General features: G+C 46.1%; 1 long non-coding RNA gene across 1 annotated transcript; it reads left to right on the forward strand.

Moving 5' to 3' along the window:
- The first annotated feature begins 212 nt into the window (after positions 1–212).
- On the forward strand, positions 213–11,128 carry LOC135376643 (uncharacterized). The gene is made up of 3 exons (XR_010417782.1): positions 213–321; positions 10,971–11,027; positions 11,098–11,128. It is a non-coding gene; the product is annotated as an uncharacterized LOC135376643 (long non-coding RNA).
- Positions 11,129–15,336: the final 4,208 nt, after the last annotated feature.

The following is a 15,336-nucleotide window of genomic DNA, read 5'->3' on the forward strand; positions in this document are numbered from 1 at the left end:
CAAACACCAATGCCATTTTTTTGGCTCTTTTACTCTATGGTCACCATACTTGGAGTCAGTTAACACGACATTTGGCGGAGTGCAGCTCGGTTAGCGCCATATAATCTACCTCTTTCAGTTATTTTATTTCTTAGTTTTTAATTTACATCTTCTACTTCGTCGATGTTGTCCTGAGAAGCTGCTTTTACTTCTATCCTGCACGTGACGTGGAATAGCGCGCATCATACAACGTAACACTTCCTCTGTGAGCCTTGAGTGTGCCCTGATAGAAGATACAAAGGAACTTCCCATTTGAAAGGAAATATCTACGACTCAGAATGAGTAAGCGATCTTGAAACTATTGTCTCGTAAGCTAATATCTGATTATTAGATTCGGAGGGTTTGTAGGTTCCAAATATCGGTTACGCACACAATCCAGTGCTACAGTCTCATATGTCAGTGTCTGTGAGTGACGCGAGATAGCGTATTGCAATCATGTTCGTAAGAGAAGCGCTATATGCTAATTCGCTAGACAGGTTCCTGTTCAGACTAAGGCGGGGTCTAGTCCGGCATGTGCATTGTTGGCTTTTACAAATCGGAGGTCGACATATCGAACGCAAAATATAACAACTGTATGAAAAGGTGTTTGAAAACGTGGAGCGTTACACCCAAAACGCTATGCAGAGGACCTAGCCTCCACTTCCGTTACGACCGGCACGCATGGTGCGTGTTTCTGTGAATATATCGCTACGTAAAACTTTGCATGGCCACGCACCGTGAACAAATATGCATGTCAAACCGAATGGGGCGCAAGTCCCGCTCCTGCGTGCACAGCCCTGCAAATCCGTGTATTCATCTTTCGCGGTGGAGGGAGGCGAAAGGGAGCCGGTCCTCCATATTTGGAGAAGGGTCCCTTGATAACGCGATCCGCCCCTGGGTGGGCCGTGTCTTTGACTGGTACGGCCGATAAAAAGGTCGACGGGCCAGCACCGCTTGCGGTGCTGTTCCGGGAAAGATTTTTTTTTTTTCGCACATGAACTGACTGTTGCGTGAAATATCAAACCTTCTCTGATGCAGTGAATCACGCGGTACGGGCAGCTACGTCATAGAAAATTTCGCGTTGGGTGTTAAAACCCAGCTCTTACGCAAGGAAAACTCACCATATGGGTCGGCTTTTAGGTTTGCCAAAGCACTGTCTCGCCTGCTAGTGCTACACAGATTGCCTGCTACGACTAACCTAAAAATGCAGGACGCGGTCGTGCCTGAGCTACAGCAGCTGATGCTCGTGCAAAGTGGTCCGCTGACGAGTTCACCGGAACGAATTAAAGTAAATATCTGATAGGGTATCTAACATGTTTTATCGCTTGAGATGAGGGCAGATATTTCGCGTAAACAAAATACAATCCAATTGCAAAAACTTCTTTCGCGTCTGTCTTTTAGTAAAACGCTGAAAGCAAAAAAAAAAAAATATTAATAGCAAGGGGCGAGCAAAATTAGTAGGAAAAAGAGCGAATTAATAGCAATTTAGTAGCAAGAGTAAATAATAGCAATGGGCCCACGTACACCACGCGCCCTTTGCTGAGATGATAAATTGTAAGTTTTTCGCGATCTGCTAATTTTGTAGAATTGTGATCACTTAAACTGCGTATTCATAGGCGAGGCGAATTAAGGTTACCACCTGTGCATGGCCGAGCGGGTTGAAGAGTTCCGCTGGTTGGTAGTATCCAACGTCGTGCTGAAGAATGGAAGCTGGTGTGTTGCTACCACCTGCTGTGCTGTCTGAGGTTTTCCCTGGGTTTTCCCAAGTCTTTGGGGACGAATATCAGCACAGTCCCCTGTAGTCGACCTAGTATGCATACTAACCGCACCCCCCCCTTTTTTTTTTCCTGCTGTGCTCTCTCTATCTACCCACATCTCTACGGCGCTCATAGCCACGGTTGCTTCGCGATGCTAACCGAAGTACAAAATTAAATAGGTTAGGATTACCGTTTTTGCTTTTTTCACAGTTTTGGGTTTCTGTTCACGTAGAGCATCTGCCATTGCTGAGAATTTGTAGGACTTTGTTTACGGGCATTCGGCGTCCTTAATTGATATCAGATCAGACTGCCTTGCTCTTACCGTAGCTTGGATATCAGTTCAAGCGCGTCGCACGCTGTCCTCTTCTTACGCAAAGAGAGAATGGCGTACGATTCACTGTGCCTCACTGTTGGCATAGACTGCGCATTGTTCAAGTTTGATAAGGCTACTTACTGCGCCTTTTATGTTTTCGAGAACGTCTTCACGTGCAGGCTGTGCTTCGATTGCCGTGGCCAGATGAGGCTTCTTTTTCTGTTGTGTATCCTCTGTAGATTATGTTCGCCCAGACGTGCATCGCCCTCCGAGCTTTGACAAAGGTATATTTTGACAAAATTTTGAAAGCCCCCCGCTTACGCTTGTCGGTCGATTGTATACTCCAAAGAGGGCCATGTATTCGTTGCGGAACTATGCTTCGGTTCCTGCGTCGGAGCTCGTATGCTTCCTTCTGAAATACCATGAACTTGGTTGAAGAACATAGAGCTATACTCTGTAAGTGGTTAAATTCGCAGGCTCATTAATCCGCGACTTTCTGAGGAGCCTGGAGCATGCAATCATTCACAAAACCCTAAATTCGCGATGCCGAGGTGTGTCGACCCCTCACCTTGAACTTCGAGGAAGAAGTTAACAAGACGTACCAGAGCTGCGTAAATATCCCGTTGCATTTGTCTTCGTTTTGAGACCTTCTGATTGGCAGCGCTGCGATTAGGGGGTGCTTACTCGGCTGGTATCTGAGTCATTGCCGAATTGCCCTGTCTGTCCTCATTATTGTCACCGCATCGAGCATGTACGATTGGGTCTCGATATGGAGATGCCGATATGATAACCGATGCTACCCGATATGATAACCGATATGCCGATGAAGGCCGACTCTCGTGGCAACGTGCTTAAACCCATACTCGCCCGTTGGATGATCCAAGCGTACAGCGAGCTGGAAGGCGGACATCCACGCCGGATTCGTGAAGGCTCGTCTACTGTCTCCACTTACACGAGATAAGGCCAGAACACATAGTGAGACAATGCTATGTAAACGCGTAAAGAAGAAAACAAAACAAAAGAAATAGACGCGAACAGAAGTTAGCCCAGCGTCCTGGTCAAGTTTCTTCCATACCTCGTTCGAGCATTTTTCTGTCATTGGTTCGTATATTTCGTGGAACTTTAAATTCGCGTAGAAAAGAGCGCTCGCGAATTTCGTGAAAATTATGTCCTCACGAAAATGTATGTCCTCCTTGCTACTTATATACTATTTTCCCTTTTTGCACGGTCATCTCTATGGCAGTTTTAGCAAGTTTGTGTCTCTTTCGGGTGATTGTATTCTGCTATATTCATTTTTAGAGTGATGAGTGGGCCTCGAGAAGAGCATCATTGAGCCGTATACTGCAGCACATTTTGATGCGCCCGTTGCGCCCAGAAGTGCGCTTTTGTGCTAAGTGAATAACCGCTCATTTTGCGGTGAAAGAAGTTGGAAATGGGGGTTCTGCGAAATATTGTACCAAATTGCATACTAGGCTTTCCGACTGATGTCATGAGGAAGGCATGTAGCAGAACATGCAATCAGAATGGACGCGGACTAGTGTAGGCTAGTCAGACCCGTGCTATAGAATTGAATAACGTGAGAATTTGCGATACGACTTTGTTTGAAAAAGGGAAGTTACCACGAAGGACAAATACCAAATTATATCGTCATCTGATTAACAGGCGATTGGCGGGGGCAATGCAAGTGCGTTACCTACACGGCATTTTCAGACTCACTCTTTCGTCAGTGCCACATACCCACTACACTACCCGTTCCGAAAACATCGAAACAGAGTATCACATCCTAATAGGAATAACCTGCTTTTCTTTACGAAATACCAGCCCCGATTTCTTGCGCATTATTTCACAACCAGAAACGTCTGATAACTCCTTCGCAGTTAAAACTCGTAATAATCATCTTCGTCAGCATCTTCCTCAGAGCAGCATGACAGTTGGAGTGCAAGAGACATCATAAAAGGCCGCAAGCCATTCAGTGTCGCCACACGGAGGATTTAAAACTTACGTTGCTTAATTCTGAAAAGCAACCAAAACGTGCGCAGGGAAGGTCGCAATTATGCACGAGGTTATGCGTGTAATTACATTTCTCCGACATGAAGAGTCAATGACACAGTCAGTCGCAAAGGATCGTCTGTTGGGTTTCGCGCAAAAAAAAAAGAACAAAAGAAAAACGGCGCCTGGTTGATAACAACAACTTCATTGCAAGATCATAACTGGGGAGTTTCATCGCTAGGGGCGACACTCTACCACATTGTTTGTGGTAATGTGGGGAATGAAATAATGAGGCCCTTCACAATAAGGACCTATGGTATCCGCAGTCCTATGATATCCAGAAAGTCAAGAGCGCTTTGAGGGCAAAGCTTTGGTGGGCTGGATGTGACCAGGGTCCATGCAATTTTGTGGGCGAGAGAGGTGGGGGGGGGGGGGGGGGGGCTCTGGCTCGTTATGGGGGAGAGTATGGTTCGGGAAGGTTGGTAGTGTGGGCAATGGAGAAGAATGTGCTCTAGATCTTCTACAGCGTCGCAGTGACTGCAGTAGGGAAAGTCACCTTGCCTCCAGCGGTAACGCCACTGTGCTGTAAAAGCCACATCGAGGCGCATTCGATGAACTAATTCGGCATCTCGTCGAGAGATATGTCGAGGCATGAGGAAAGCGAGCGCTGAGTCAAGTCTGGTAAGCATGGCTGAGCAGAGAATGTCAGCGGTCCATTGGCGGCTAGTCTGATCACTTCGTTCTCGGAAGTCCGGAAGACGTGCGAATGTGGGTGGCACAGGTAGAGACTAGGTGGCGTCCGGCGGTGTGACGTCCTTAGCTATGAAGACAGTGAGGACCTGGTGTGTCCTCTGCGCTACGCGATGGAAATCACTTTCAGGACGGTATCGAATTTTTCTGAGTATATAGGTGACGGCGAATGTGCGTGCGCAAACTTAAGAAGAGTCGAGCAGTTTTACGCTCACAAATGAGTCATCAGGAGTTCACCAGCTTCAGCTAGGACTGTGTGGACGCTAGGACGTGTCCTAGGACAGCTAGGACATGTTCAGCCATTCTTGGAACTTAAAAGTAGCAACGAAGGCTTCCGGCAAACAGTGTCCTTGGGGAATTTTACGACGTCCTAACAAGCCTGTGCAAGATTGGAAGGCTGTGAAAGCACAGTCGCCCTTACCAAAGTCACGTGAACGGCTAGAAGGGAGCGTTGATCACAGCTCCATCCGAAGCCATAAAGATGTTGAATTGCAGGAAGTCATTGGTGCACTTTGGTTTCAAGGTGCGTAATGTTGCGAGCCCAGCGCAGGTTCGAGTTCAGGACTACACCAAGGAAGCGATGGGCTCGAACTTCCTTGCACCAATCCAATGAAGGAAATTCTTATTGCCGTGTGGGTGAAAGGGAGCTCGACGCACTTTTCGAGTGAAAGGTCCATTCCAAGTCGCGTGAGGTACAAATGGACATTATTTCCAGCTCTGCAAACGGGCGCTGGATGGCTGGTCGTGACTTGCCTACTGTCCAAAGGGCAACGTCATCGGCGTAGACAAAGAATGCTACTTTGCGACGAATTATCGATTACAGGCCTGCCGTTACCGCACTGAAGAGTGTATGACTCAGCATGCTTCCCTGGGGTACGCCTTGACGAACAGGGTGCTTAGGGCTTCGGTCGTGAGATGGGCGGAGAGCAACTGTTCGGTCCGTAAGGAAATCGTGGAGCCAAACGAACAGTTGAACACGTAATTCAAAAACCGCGACAAGGCGTGGAGCACACAAATGTGTGAGACGGTATCATATTCCGGAAAGCCGATACAGCGAACCGCCGGTGAGCACGAGCATGTTGGACTGTACAAGTGCTAGGTCGATAACTGTATAAATGGAGCTTCAGTGGCGATGAAATCTAGCCATTTCGTGCGGGAACACATCTTGTTTTTCGAGCCACCAGTCGAGGTGATGCAAAATCACTCCTTCCATCAGTTTTCCCATGGAGCTTGTCGGGCTCACAGGGCAAAAGGAGGATAGGGCATTTGAGGGTTTGCATTGTTTCAGGACAGGAACAACGAATGCCTCCTTCCTGGTAGAGGGTAAGGATCTCTGTTCCCAAGATGTATTATAAACATGGAGGAGAGCTTCGAGTGACCGCCCGTCAAGGCTAGGCGGTGCGGCATAGGTGATTTTTTTTCTGGTCCTGAGGACGATCGCACATTTACAAGTTTGAACGCTCAGCTGGAAACGCTCGGAACGCAACGCTGGGAATGTCTTCAGCTCCATTAGAGTGAAGTCGCGGTCCATAACCTCCGGTGGACGAAGCAAGTCTTGGTGAATTTATGTCATCATGCTCTTAGGAAACCCGATGTGTACCGCAGTCGTCAAGGCAGCTTCCGGTGTCGTTAGGACGACGGAGAAATCCGTCGCTAGCATGTTTTCGCCTACACCCTTAATTATAGTCAATGCTGCGAGAGGATTATTTTGTGGCAGCGCATCTTTCAGAGCTCGAATTGTCCTCCAGATCTTTGTAGCAGGGTGAAACGGTGACAGGTGTTAATAAAACTAACGCCAATAACGCTTCTGGTCTTCTTCCTTAAGTTCTCGGGATACCTTATTCTCATCCGGCGGTATGCTACAATGTCAGGAAGTTGCCCAGTTCGGCGAGCCGTTCTCTCTGCTCGGCGACCTAATGCTTTAAATTGGTTAACTGCTGGAGAATGTCCGACGTGACCTGTTATCCTACGAGACAGGACCCCCGCGTCCTGAATCCTTGCAACGAATGCCTTGCGAGAGGGCCTCTGGGAACATACGGGTGTGCACAGATGTTCGGGGGCTGGCACGAAAGAGTCTCGAGTTCGTGAAATTAATCAGCCCAGTAGCGGCTAAGAGGCAGTCTGTCATGTGAAATGTAGTCACTACGTCGGGTGTCGACATCGGAGGCGCGAATTATGTCTGCTGAGCACCAGGAAAGATCCAGGACATCGAGTGATGTTGGTAATCGCATGCTAGTTGGCTGTCTGTTGTTAAGTAGGCACATGTGAGCAGTCTTCATTGCTTCCAACAACCTTCTTCCCTGTCCGTCCGTTCCACGGCTTCCCGAGGCCGTATGATGAGCAGTGAAGATACCCAGTACGAGAACTGGAAATTGCAGTGAATTGAATAAGCGTTCGAGGCCAGTCCACGGAACCTGTACCGTGGGACGTAGATAGATACTGACGACTCCTAACTGCATGCAGCCAAGGGGAACCTTGCAGGTGACATAATACATAATGCATGTGCAGCAACGAGGTCATGACGAACGCATAACGCTGTTCTGCCATCAGCGAATTGATGACACCGAGAGATTGTATTACCATTAACGCGATGTGCAGCATCCATGCCATGTTCGCATACAGCTATGAAAGCGAACTTGAAAAGGGAACTTGTACTGGTGGAGATGAGATTTAAAATCAGGAAGCTTGTTACGTAGGCTGCGAGGGTTCCACTACATCGTTATGGCCTTTTTATACAATTCCAACATGTTGTGGCAAAGATAATGCTCCCAATGCCAGAAGCGCTTGAACTTGCGACGCACCACGAAACGCGCAGACAATTGCCTTGACTGCCGCGAGTGCAGCAGAGAAGAGTGTCAGAGATGGCACAGCTTCGGTGGTTGATGGTGGTAGCTGTCTTTTCATGCCTGATGGATCTGTCACACCAGGATAAGTGCGCGTAATCTGCCTTGATGGACCAATGTTGGTTTGGTGGCTGCTTCTGATGGGCGTGGCCGCGATGAGCCGAACCTTCCTTCGCCTTGTGCACACCGAGGCGAGTGTGCAAGAATATCGTGCTCATTCGTACCAGACGTGACGATGGCACTACCACCCCTGGTAGCGTCAGATGGCAGATGCAGTATTTGATCTTGATGTCATTTTGTGGCGGCGGTCTTCATAAGAGAGAGGGTACATAAAGGGAGAGGTGCATGTTGGCTATCTCTCTTATTGTTAATCTGATCGACGGTGAGGCCCAGCGCATATGCTACACCTAGTAGCACATCGGCAATTTCGAACTATATGGCCAAATCGTTGACGGTTATAGCACTGCATGGGGCCTTCTACGTAGTCGTGAACGACGAAAGTCTGAAATCCGAGGGCAATTCGGTGTGGATGTGGGATTCTGGGTTGAAAAGTTATGACGCTGCGTAGCGGGGTGGACACACCTCTGCTATCGTGTCGTGGAATGCCCAACCTGTCGCCTTGTAGATATAACCTCCTGATCTCTCATGCAGAGAATGAGATCGTCATTCGTGTACTCTTTAGGTACGGCATATATCTGGCCCATATTTCTGGCGCATGATTGACGTTCTGGTGGTAACAGAGGGATTCCTGCTAAACACTTAGCTGACAAAAAGTTGCAGGCAGCCGCTTCAGACTGGACGGAGAAGAGAGAACCATCTCGGTGGAAACGGCGGTACATAACCTATTGTTGGGTTAGCAGGCGTATCTCGCTTGCGACTACATTAGGATTGACCACCGTTCATGTCATCTGTCTGTTGGGGAGCGGCCGGTACAGAAGTGTCCATGCTGTTATCAGGCACATCCATGCCTTGCGGATTGTCGGCACCACCCGAGGAAGGGCTCTCCAAACGCTGTCGTTTGGCAGGGTTGGCGGGGACCTGTTGACCTGTAGGAAGTCTCATACAGACATCGGACCTTCCGTCCACGTTACGGCGGGAGGTCCGTGAAACGTTAGATTCCTCCTTTAAAAAAACCGGCGACTTCAAATAAGCCAAGCCTATAAATTTTGAATATATTCCGGAGCAACGGAAAAACGCGACCTTACTCATGGACCTCTTAGAATCCACAAAAAATGTGAAGGCTCTGTAAACAATTCTCTTACAATTCTCTCTCAATTCTCTGTAAACTCTTACTTAGTGAGAAACAGGTTAACTCTTACACAGTAGGAATAGGTCATAATAATCAATCTCATTAATGAATAGACAATATACATACACACCTCTGTGCCACATCTGGACTCTGACAGGAGTTGAAGGGCTGACAAGCCGGCGCATAACAGCGAACAGGGTTATGACAATTATTTTTCTGCGGAATACGACCACTTATTAGAAGTTTCATGTCCCATTAGTTACGTTCCCATCTGGCGGTCTGAGAGCAGCATTCATGGCCGGACATGACGCCTCTGAATCGATTATCCTTGAGTTCGTATAGGAGAGACGGCGGATTGAAGGTTGCAGTCTGATGACTCACCATATTTTTGGCGCTCTATGGCCTTTGTTGCCTTTGTGCCATAATCTCTCTCTCTCTAATGACATGTTCAAAGTGGACCCTTCCACGTTCTCGACAAAAGAACAGGGCGTCAATTCCTGAATATGTTCGGAGCGCAATTTATACCTGACGAAGAACAGTTATACTTTGGGAACCGTCCGAATAACCATGATTTCGCAGTTATCGATGAATAGGCATATAGCGGTCATCATATCTGATTGGAGGTCAGAAGACCCAGGTTCGATTCATGGCGTCAGCACCTCTCCTCCCTGAGTTGTTTGAGACCGTTAGTTCCTGGGCCTTTGGGGCTTACGTTTCTGTGCCGTTCCTAACTGTGGTAAACTATTAGGGACTTCTCTACGAATAGACCCTTGTTTACAAACAAATGGTACAATAACCCCGCCAGACTGGTAGAGTAGAAGTACTATAGTAAACAAAAATCAATACTGAAAACAAATCTGCAACAAATATTACATTTGCTATTCTAAGAAGTTTGTGCTCAGTTCCGCTCCAGTCAACCAATAGCCTTATATTTCCGATGGCTCTTTCAAAATATAGCTACCGAACTCTTTGATGCCCAAGGGTCTCAAGGGCCTCTTCCCTTTGGAGTACACGAGTACCGTGTTTCTCAACGAAGCAAGCGCAAACAAGTATCTAACCACATCCCATACAGGATTACGAGACTGTGTTTCGAGACGAGCAACCCTTGTGGTGGAGCCTTCTTTTCTTTCCGCTTTCGAGAGAGAACACAACGTCCATGCTTGTGAGGACAATAAAGGAAATGAAAACGTGGCGTCATTGTGTGCACCATTCATATAAAGAAGCGATCCAAGACCACGGTAAAGGAGGACTGTTTAGTAAAACGGTGACGTCCAACCGTGCTGTTTCGGTCTCACTATGCCTACCAACCCAGGTGAAATTTTTTTAACCTGGTACCAGCTGAATTGTGTTATGCAACGGGGACCACTTCATCCGATCCCACCTTAAGAATCAGGTTCACAACCATGCCCAGTTTCAACTGGTATAAGTTAAACCGTTATCGAACAAGGACCTCTTCAAGTGTAACCACTTCAACTTATTCCAGTTCAACAATAATGTTTGCATTTGGTCTGGGACAGATGTCGGCCACGCGAGCCTACCTCCTGTGCGAAGATCCTCTTGTTGTCGTCGGATAGTTGTCGTCAACGTCTACTGTAAGATTATGGTGGAATGATGAAAGCAAGACGAAATAAAAATCGGAGAAGTCAGAAGAGCGGAACTATACGGCGTAGGTTGCGCGTCAAACTTCTAGCGCGAAAACGTGAAGAAGCTATTACGTTCGATTAGCATCATAATTATACACGGTCGAATATGTGCAGCCACTATTCCAGGCATAGACACAGTGAATAGTTGTATTTGCATTTCTGGTCACTGGTAAACTGTACGTCTCATGGCAAGAAGACATCCCATTTGTGTTTCATTTACTTCGGGAGGGTTGATTTGATATGTTCTTGAAGGATATCGTTTATAATATCAGCACTCTTGAAACATGTATGCGAGACGGAAGAAAATGAAGCGAAATTGCCGAACTTGTTTGCCACAATTTCCCATATTTTGTGAAACTTTGTGTCGGACAACGATCTCCAAACTCATTTATTTGTTCTCTTTTGCAGCTGACGCAAGTTCCATGAGTTCTATGAGCGGGGTAGAGTCGGCAAGTGAGATGTCGCGTGAGTTGCTTTCCCCTCCTTGATGTGTTGAACGGATTCCCTAAATATGGCTATTTTCTTGAACTTGCAGAAAGCATGGGCGGAACTACAGGAGGAGGTAACGTGTTCTACTCTGCATTCATATTGCGGACCAGGATAAGATGCATCCTTTCTTTTAGAACTATCATGTGCGCGCGTTGACACACGGTTCAGACGTGATCAAGCTAATTACCGCCGGCAAAATAAGGGCTAGCACTGTTCAAAAGTCGAGTGAGTCTATAGTCGGATAGGTACACATCCTGTGCGGAGATGTAATACGCCTCGAAGGACCAACTGTTAGCGTATACAACACATGAACAGTAGTACTTTATTGGCTGCCTGTCATTCGATGGCGTTCAAGAGAGCAGAGTGCGGTTCGTATTATATGTTAGTCAGTTCCAAGCAGTGGTGGCCTAGTGTCCGGTATAAGTAGTACAAAATACCACGTTGCAAACGTACTAAAGCACATAGCCGTTGGCAAAAATTCATCACAACCAATCCTAATGGAACCATTAGGCCACTAGGCCTATCGTAATTCCGGACATCTCCATTAGGACTAGGACTTCGTTAGGTTTAGCGGTTTGATGGGAACAAAAATGGGGCAATGGGGCCTGATGGGAGCTCCACAAAAGTATAAAAAGAGTAGAACATTTGTATCTTTCTGCCTTCTTTCCGACACGACAAAATTTAATATTTTGCTTCAACTCCTGCTTTTGTTTCCAAGGCTCTTCAAAAAGTGCGCAACATTTCATGAAGCGAGCTTTCGACGCAAGGAAACAATTCAGGACAAGACTAGGGCAGGACGCAGGTTCCGTCTTAGCTTTTGCAGTTCTATCCTTTGCGGCGTCAATCATTGCGGCGTTTTCGCGATTATATGTAATTCTATATCTCTGATGTACCGCTTGGGGTCCCTGATCTACAATGAGGCATCTCTTGTTCGACCGCATAGCCTCGTTGACGTACCATTAAGTTCTCCTGTGGGACCACTAAGCTCACCTGATGGGCAGTTAATACCCTTTGTTCGGTCGTCAGGGACGCTGTGGTACCATCAGGCCCTTTTGTGTTGCAATTCGGCCCCCCTAACGGGCTCTGGGACACCATTTGTCGGACCTCTAACAATCCTGTTAGACCACTAAGAGTTGTTAATGTGCGGACAAACTGTTTTGATAGTCCATCTGAATATTCTAATTTACCATTACAATTGCTGATAGTCGTGATGGATTTTTAGATAGGAAAGTACTTCAAGGCACCCATTAGACACATTACCTATCTTGTTTACATGCAAATTTATGAAGAGCGCAATACAAACTTTCGGTATTTAGTGTTTTTTTTTTTCGAAAAGTTGAATCATATTTACATGTGACCATTTACAAGATGGTAAAATGCATGCGTCAAGACTGTGTGTGCCTTTTAGGTATTATACTTTTGCTGGATCGTGTAATACATAAAAGCCAATCATACGATTCCGATATCAAATGCTTAGTAACTGTCAATGAAGAAAACAATTGAAGAATTCACTGGAATCATGTTCTGGGAAGACTGCCTCCCCTGCCGCCCCCTGCTCCTGCGCGCATCTTGTGCTTCATTTTGCTGGCTAGTTGAATCGCTCCAGAACAGTCAAAGCAATAAACATTCGTGTGTTTCAGCTGGAGTCATTCCTTCCCCGAACTTTTCCCAACAGCATTGTCAATGATTATTCGGCGACATTTTGGTGGCGTTTCACCAAAAATGCCCCTTCAAGACACAGAAAAAAAATCGTAATTCTCCAATTTTGGACTGCAGTTCAAATTGGATACTTGAGCACTTGGTGGAAAAGCACTAGAAAAAAGTACAGTAAATACAGCACACAGTAAAGTGCATAAATATGCCGCATAAAAATACCGTAAATATGCACTTGTAAGTGTAGGTGCTCAGGAATGTACTCTAAAGCCTCCTTTTCGTAAAAGGCTCCAAAACGAAAAGGAGAGAGACAGGCAGATAAAATTATACTTCCGGTATTCCTTTTGTGTCGCCGTTAACCGCTGTCCAATTTTCTAATCGCTGGTCATTGAGATGTTTGGGTTAACGAATAAACCAATGACATCTATGTGTGTTTGTACCAAAAGTGAAGTCTGTGCGTATGACCATAAGCTAGCGCTCATACACACAATAACGGAAACGGTCACGAAATGAACACCTCAAACTCGCAGAAAACAGTCGTTCGGGCCGCTTAACCCATAGTATACCGTGTGTTTCAGAAACGTCGTCCGGCTGAATAATTCATAAATAGGTGGCGCCATCGGTTTCGGATATCGGTCATCAACTGAGTAGCGAGCGGCTCATTCGCATATGCTCACTATATAAATAAACATCGTAGCTTTTAAATTTTACTTCGCACGTTATTAAAGCCACTGTTTTACCTATCTGGACATTCAGCGCAAGATATTCCAGTACAAAAAAATAATGAAACACGATAACACTTTTCGACAATTGAATTGGTTTGGGTAAACATATTTTTTTGCGTGGAGTAGTGCCCGGATTGGGTCTTTCGATCAGCTATCCCGGTGTCAATTTCGTGTTCATTCGCCTGGTTGGCACAACGGGGTGACCAATCGCTAAACCGCAAGAGGCGCTTGGTCTTCCTCCTCTAGTACACAGCTCTCGCGGTTCATTCGTCATCATCACGTCATCCCCTACTACAGAAAAATGTATCTCTTCTATGCGAAAAAAACATCATCGAGTTTTTGTTTTCTTTCTGTTCGGTTGTTTTTGTTTTTTTTCTCTTTTATATATATATATATATATATATAGATTAGAAGCTTAGGAGGGCGGTTGACCACGAGAATGAAATAAGCAGGAAAAATCAGAAGACGACAAAGAGCTTACAGGAAAAGACAAAGGGGAGTTTATTAACACATATAGGGATAGGGGTCGACGTTTCGGCAGTCAGCGCTGCCTTCGACGGGACTGGGGTTTGGTGACAAGAACAAGCTTTATATGTGGGAGAGGGTTATGTACAAGGGAATGCGCTGCTCTCTTTCCCTTGACAATAACCCTCTCCCATATATAAAGCTTGTTGTAGAGGAAGGCTCGCTCTTTAAAACCGGGTTCGTTTCAGACGTCTCTTCCAAAACGAGAGGATAGAGAGGAAGCAAGCGAGCTGGTGGTATAGATCCATAACTTAAAAACCCGGTACCTTGTTCTTGTCTGTGGTTGTCGTTTTTTTTTTTTTTTGTCCCTTAGTCTCGGGTTTTTATGTTATGTCTTTTCCAACCTCTTCATTGAGTGTTGTACGCTCGATTGTGGCGAATTCTGGGAATATCGTACGCTTCACCTATTTTTCCTGCAATGACTGCGAAAGTTACGTGTCTTACGGTTTTTCCTCTTGAAGTATTCCATGAGACATCCGAAGGGAAAAAATACTGAACAGAACACTGATTTTGAACAAAAAAATCGTGAAATTTGAGTAAAATTGCGAAATTTACGATCTGTGTATACCAGCTCCGATTACAGCGTCACGGCCGGGGTTTGCGACGCTGTGTAGAGCATGGTTTCCTGTATAAGCGAAAAAAAACCGCGCACTTCTAAGTGCTTTCTATGAGCCGCAGCTGCCTTTCACGCCAGGCACGGTTTTCGCCAGCGCTGCGAGCCTGGCTCGTGTCTAGCACCCGCCACATTGATATGTGGGAGGAAATGTTTGGTGATATGTCGTTAGCACTATTAGGTGCTGCTAAAAAACAAGAATTCGCGTAAAAATTCGCGATAGTTTTGTGAGGGCCGAGCAGGTCCGCTGTATCATTTCGCGTGGAATCCTCCCTGTATAGCTTCCTAAGTTGGCGCGTCCTTGAGCCTATGTCCACGAGTGAGACGCGTCTCTGGTCGTTTTGTTCCTACATTCATCAACTTACCTCATCCAGTATTTCACTACTTAGTTGGGTGCAGGAAAGGACCACTCACCAAGAGTACGAGTGTAGGGATTACGGAGAACGGTCTGTGGACTTATTATGTTTTGTTTTTAAACCGTTGATTGACCTCACTTTGCTTTCTTTCTTGATTTCGTTATGTTCTGGCGTCGTTCACGTTTTTTCCTTTTCCTTTCATTTTTAGTTTCTCCAAGTTTAGTGGATTGCATCAAGCTGGCATTCCGTTAACAATTACGTGTCAAGTGACTTTTAATCGAGGTTAACTAAACCTGAACCTCAGCTTTCTATATTTCACATGACATAGTAGGGCAAAGTAGTATTATTTTACGCCGATTTGTTTCTTTTATATCTACCCTTACATCTCTTTTGTGCAAGCAGAGGTATCCGTA

The sequence above is a fragment of the Ornithodoros turicata genome, chromosome 1 (assembly GCF_037126465.1).
Source record: "Ornithodoros turicata isolate Travis chromosome 1, ASM3712646v1, whole genome shotgun sequence".
Taxonomy (NCBI): Eukaryota; Metazoa; Arthropoda; class Arachnida; order Ixodida; family Argasidae; genus Ornithodoros; species Ornithodoros turicata.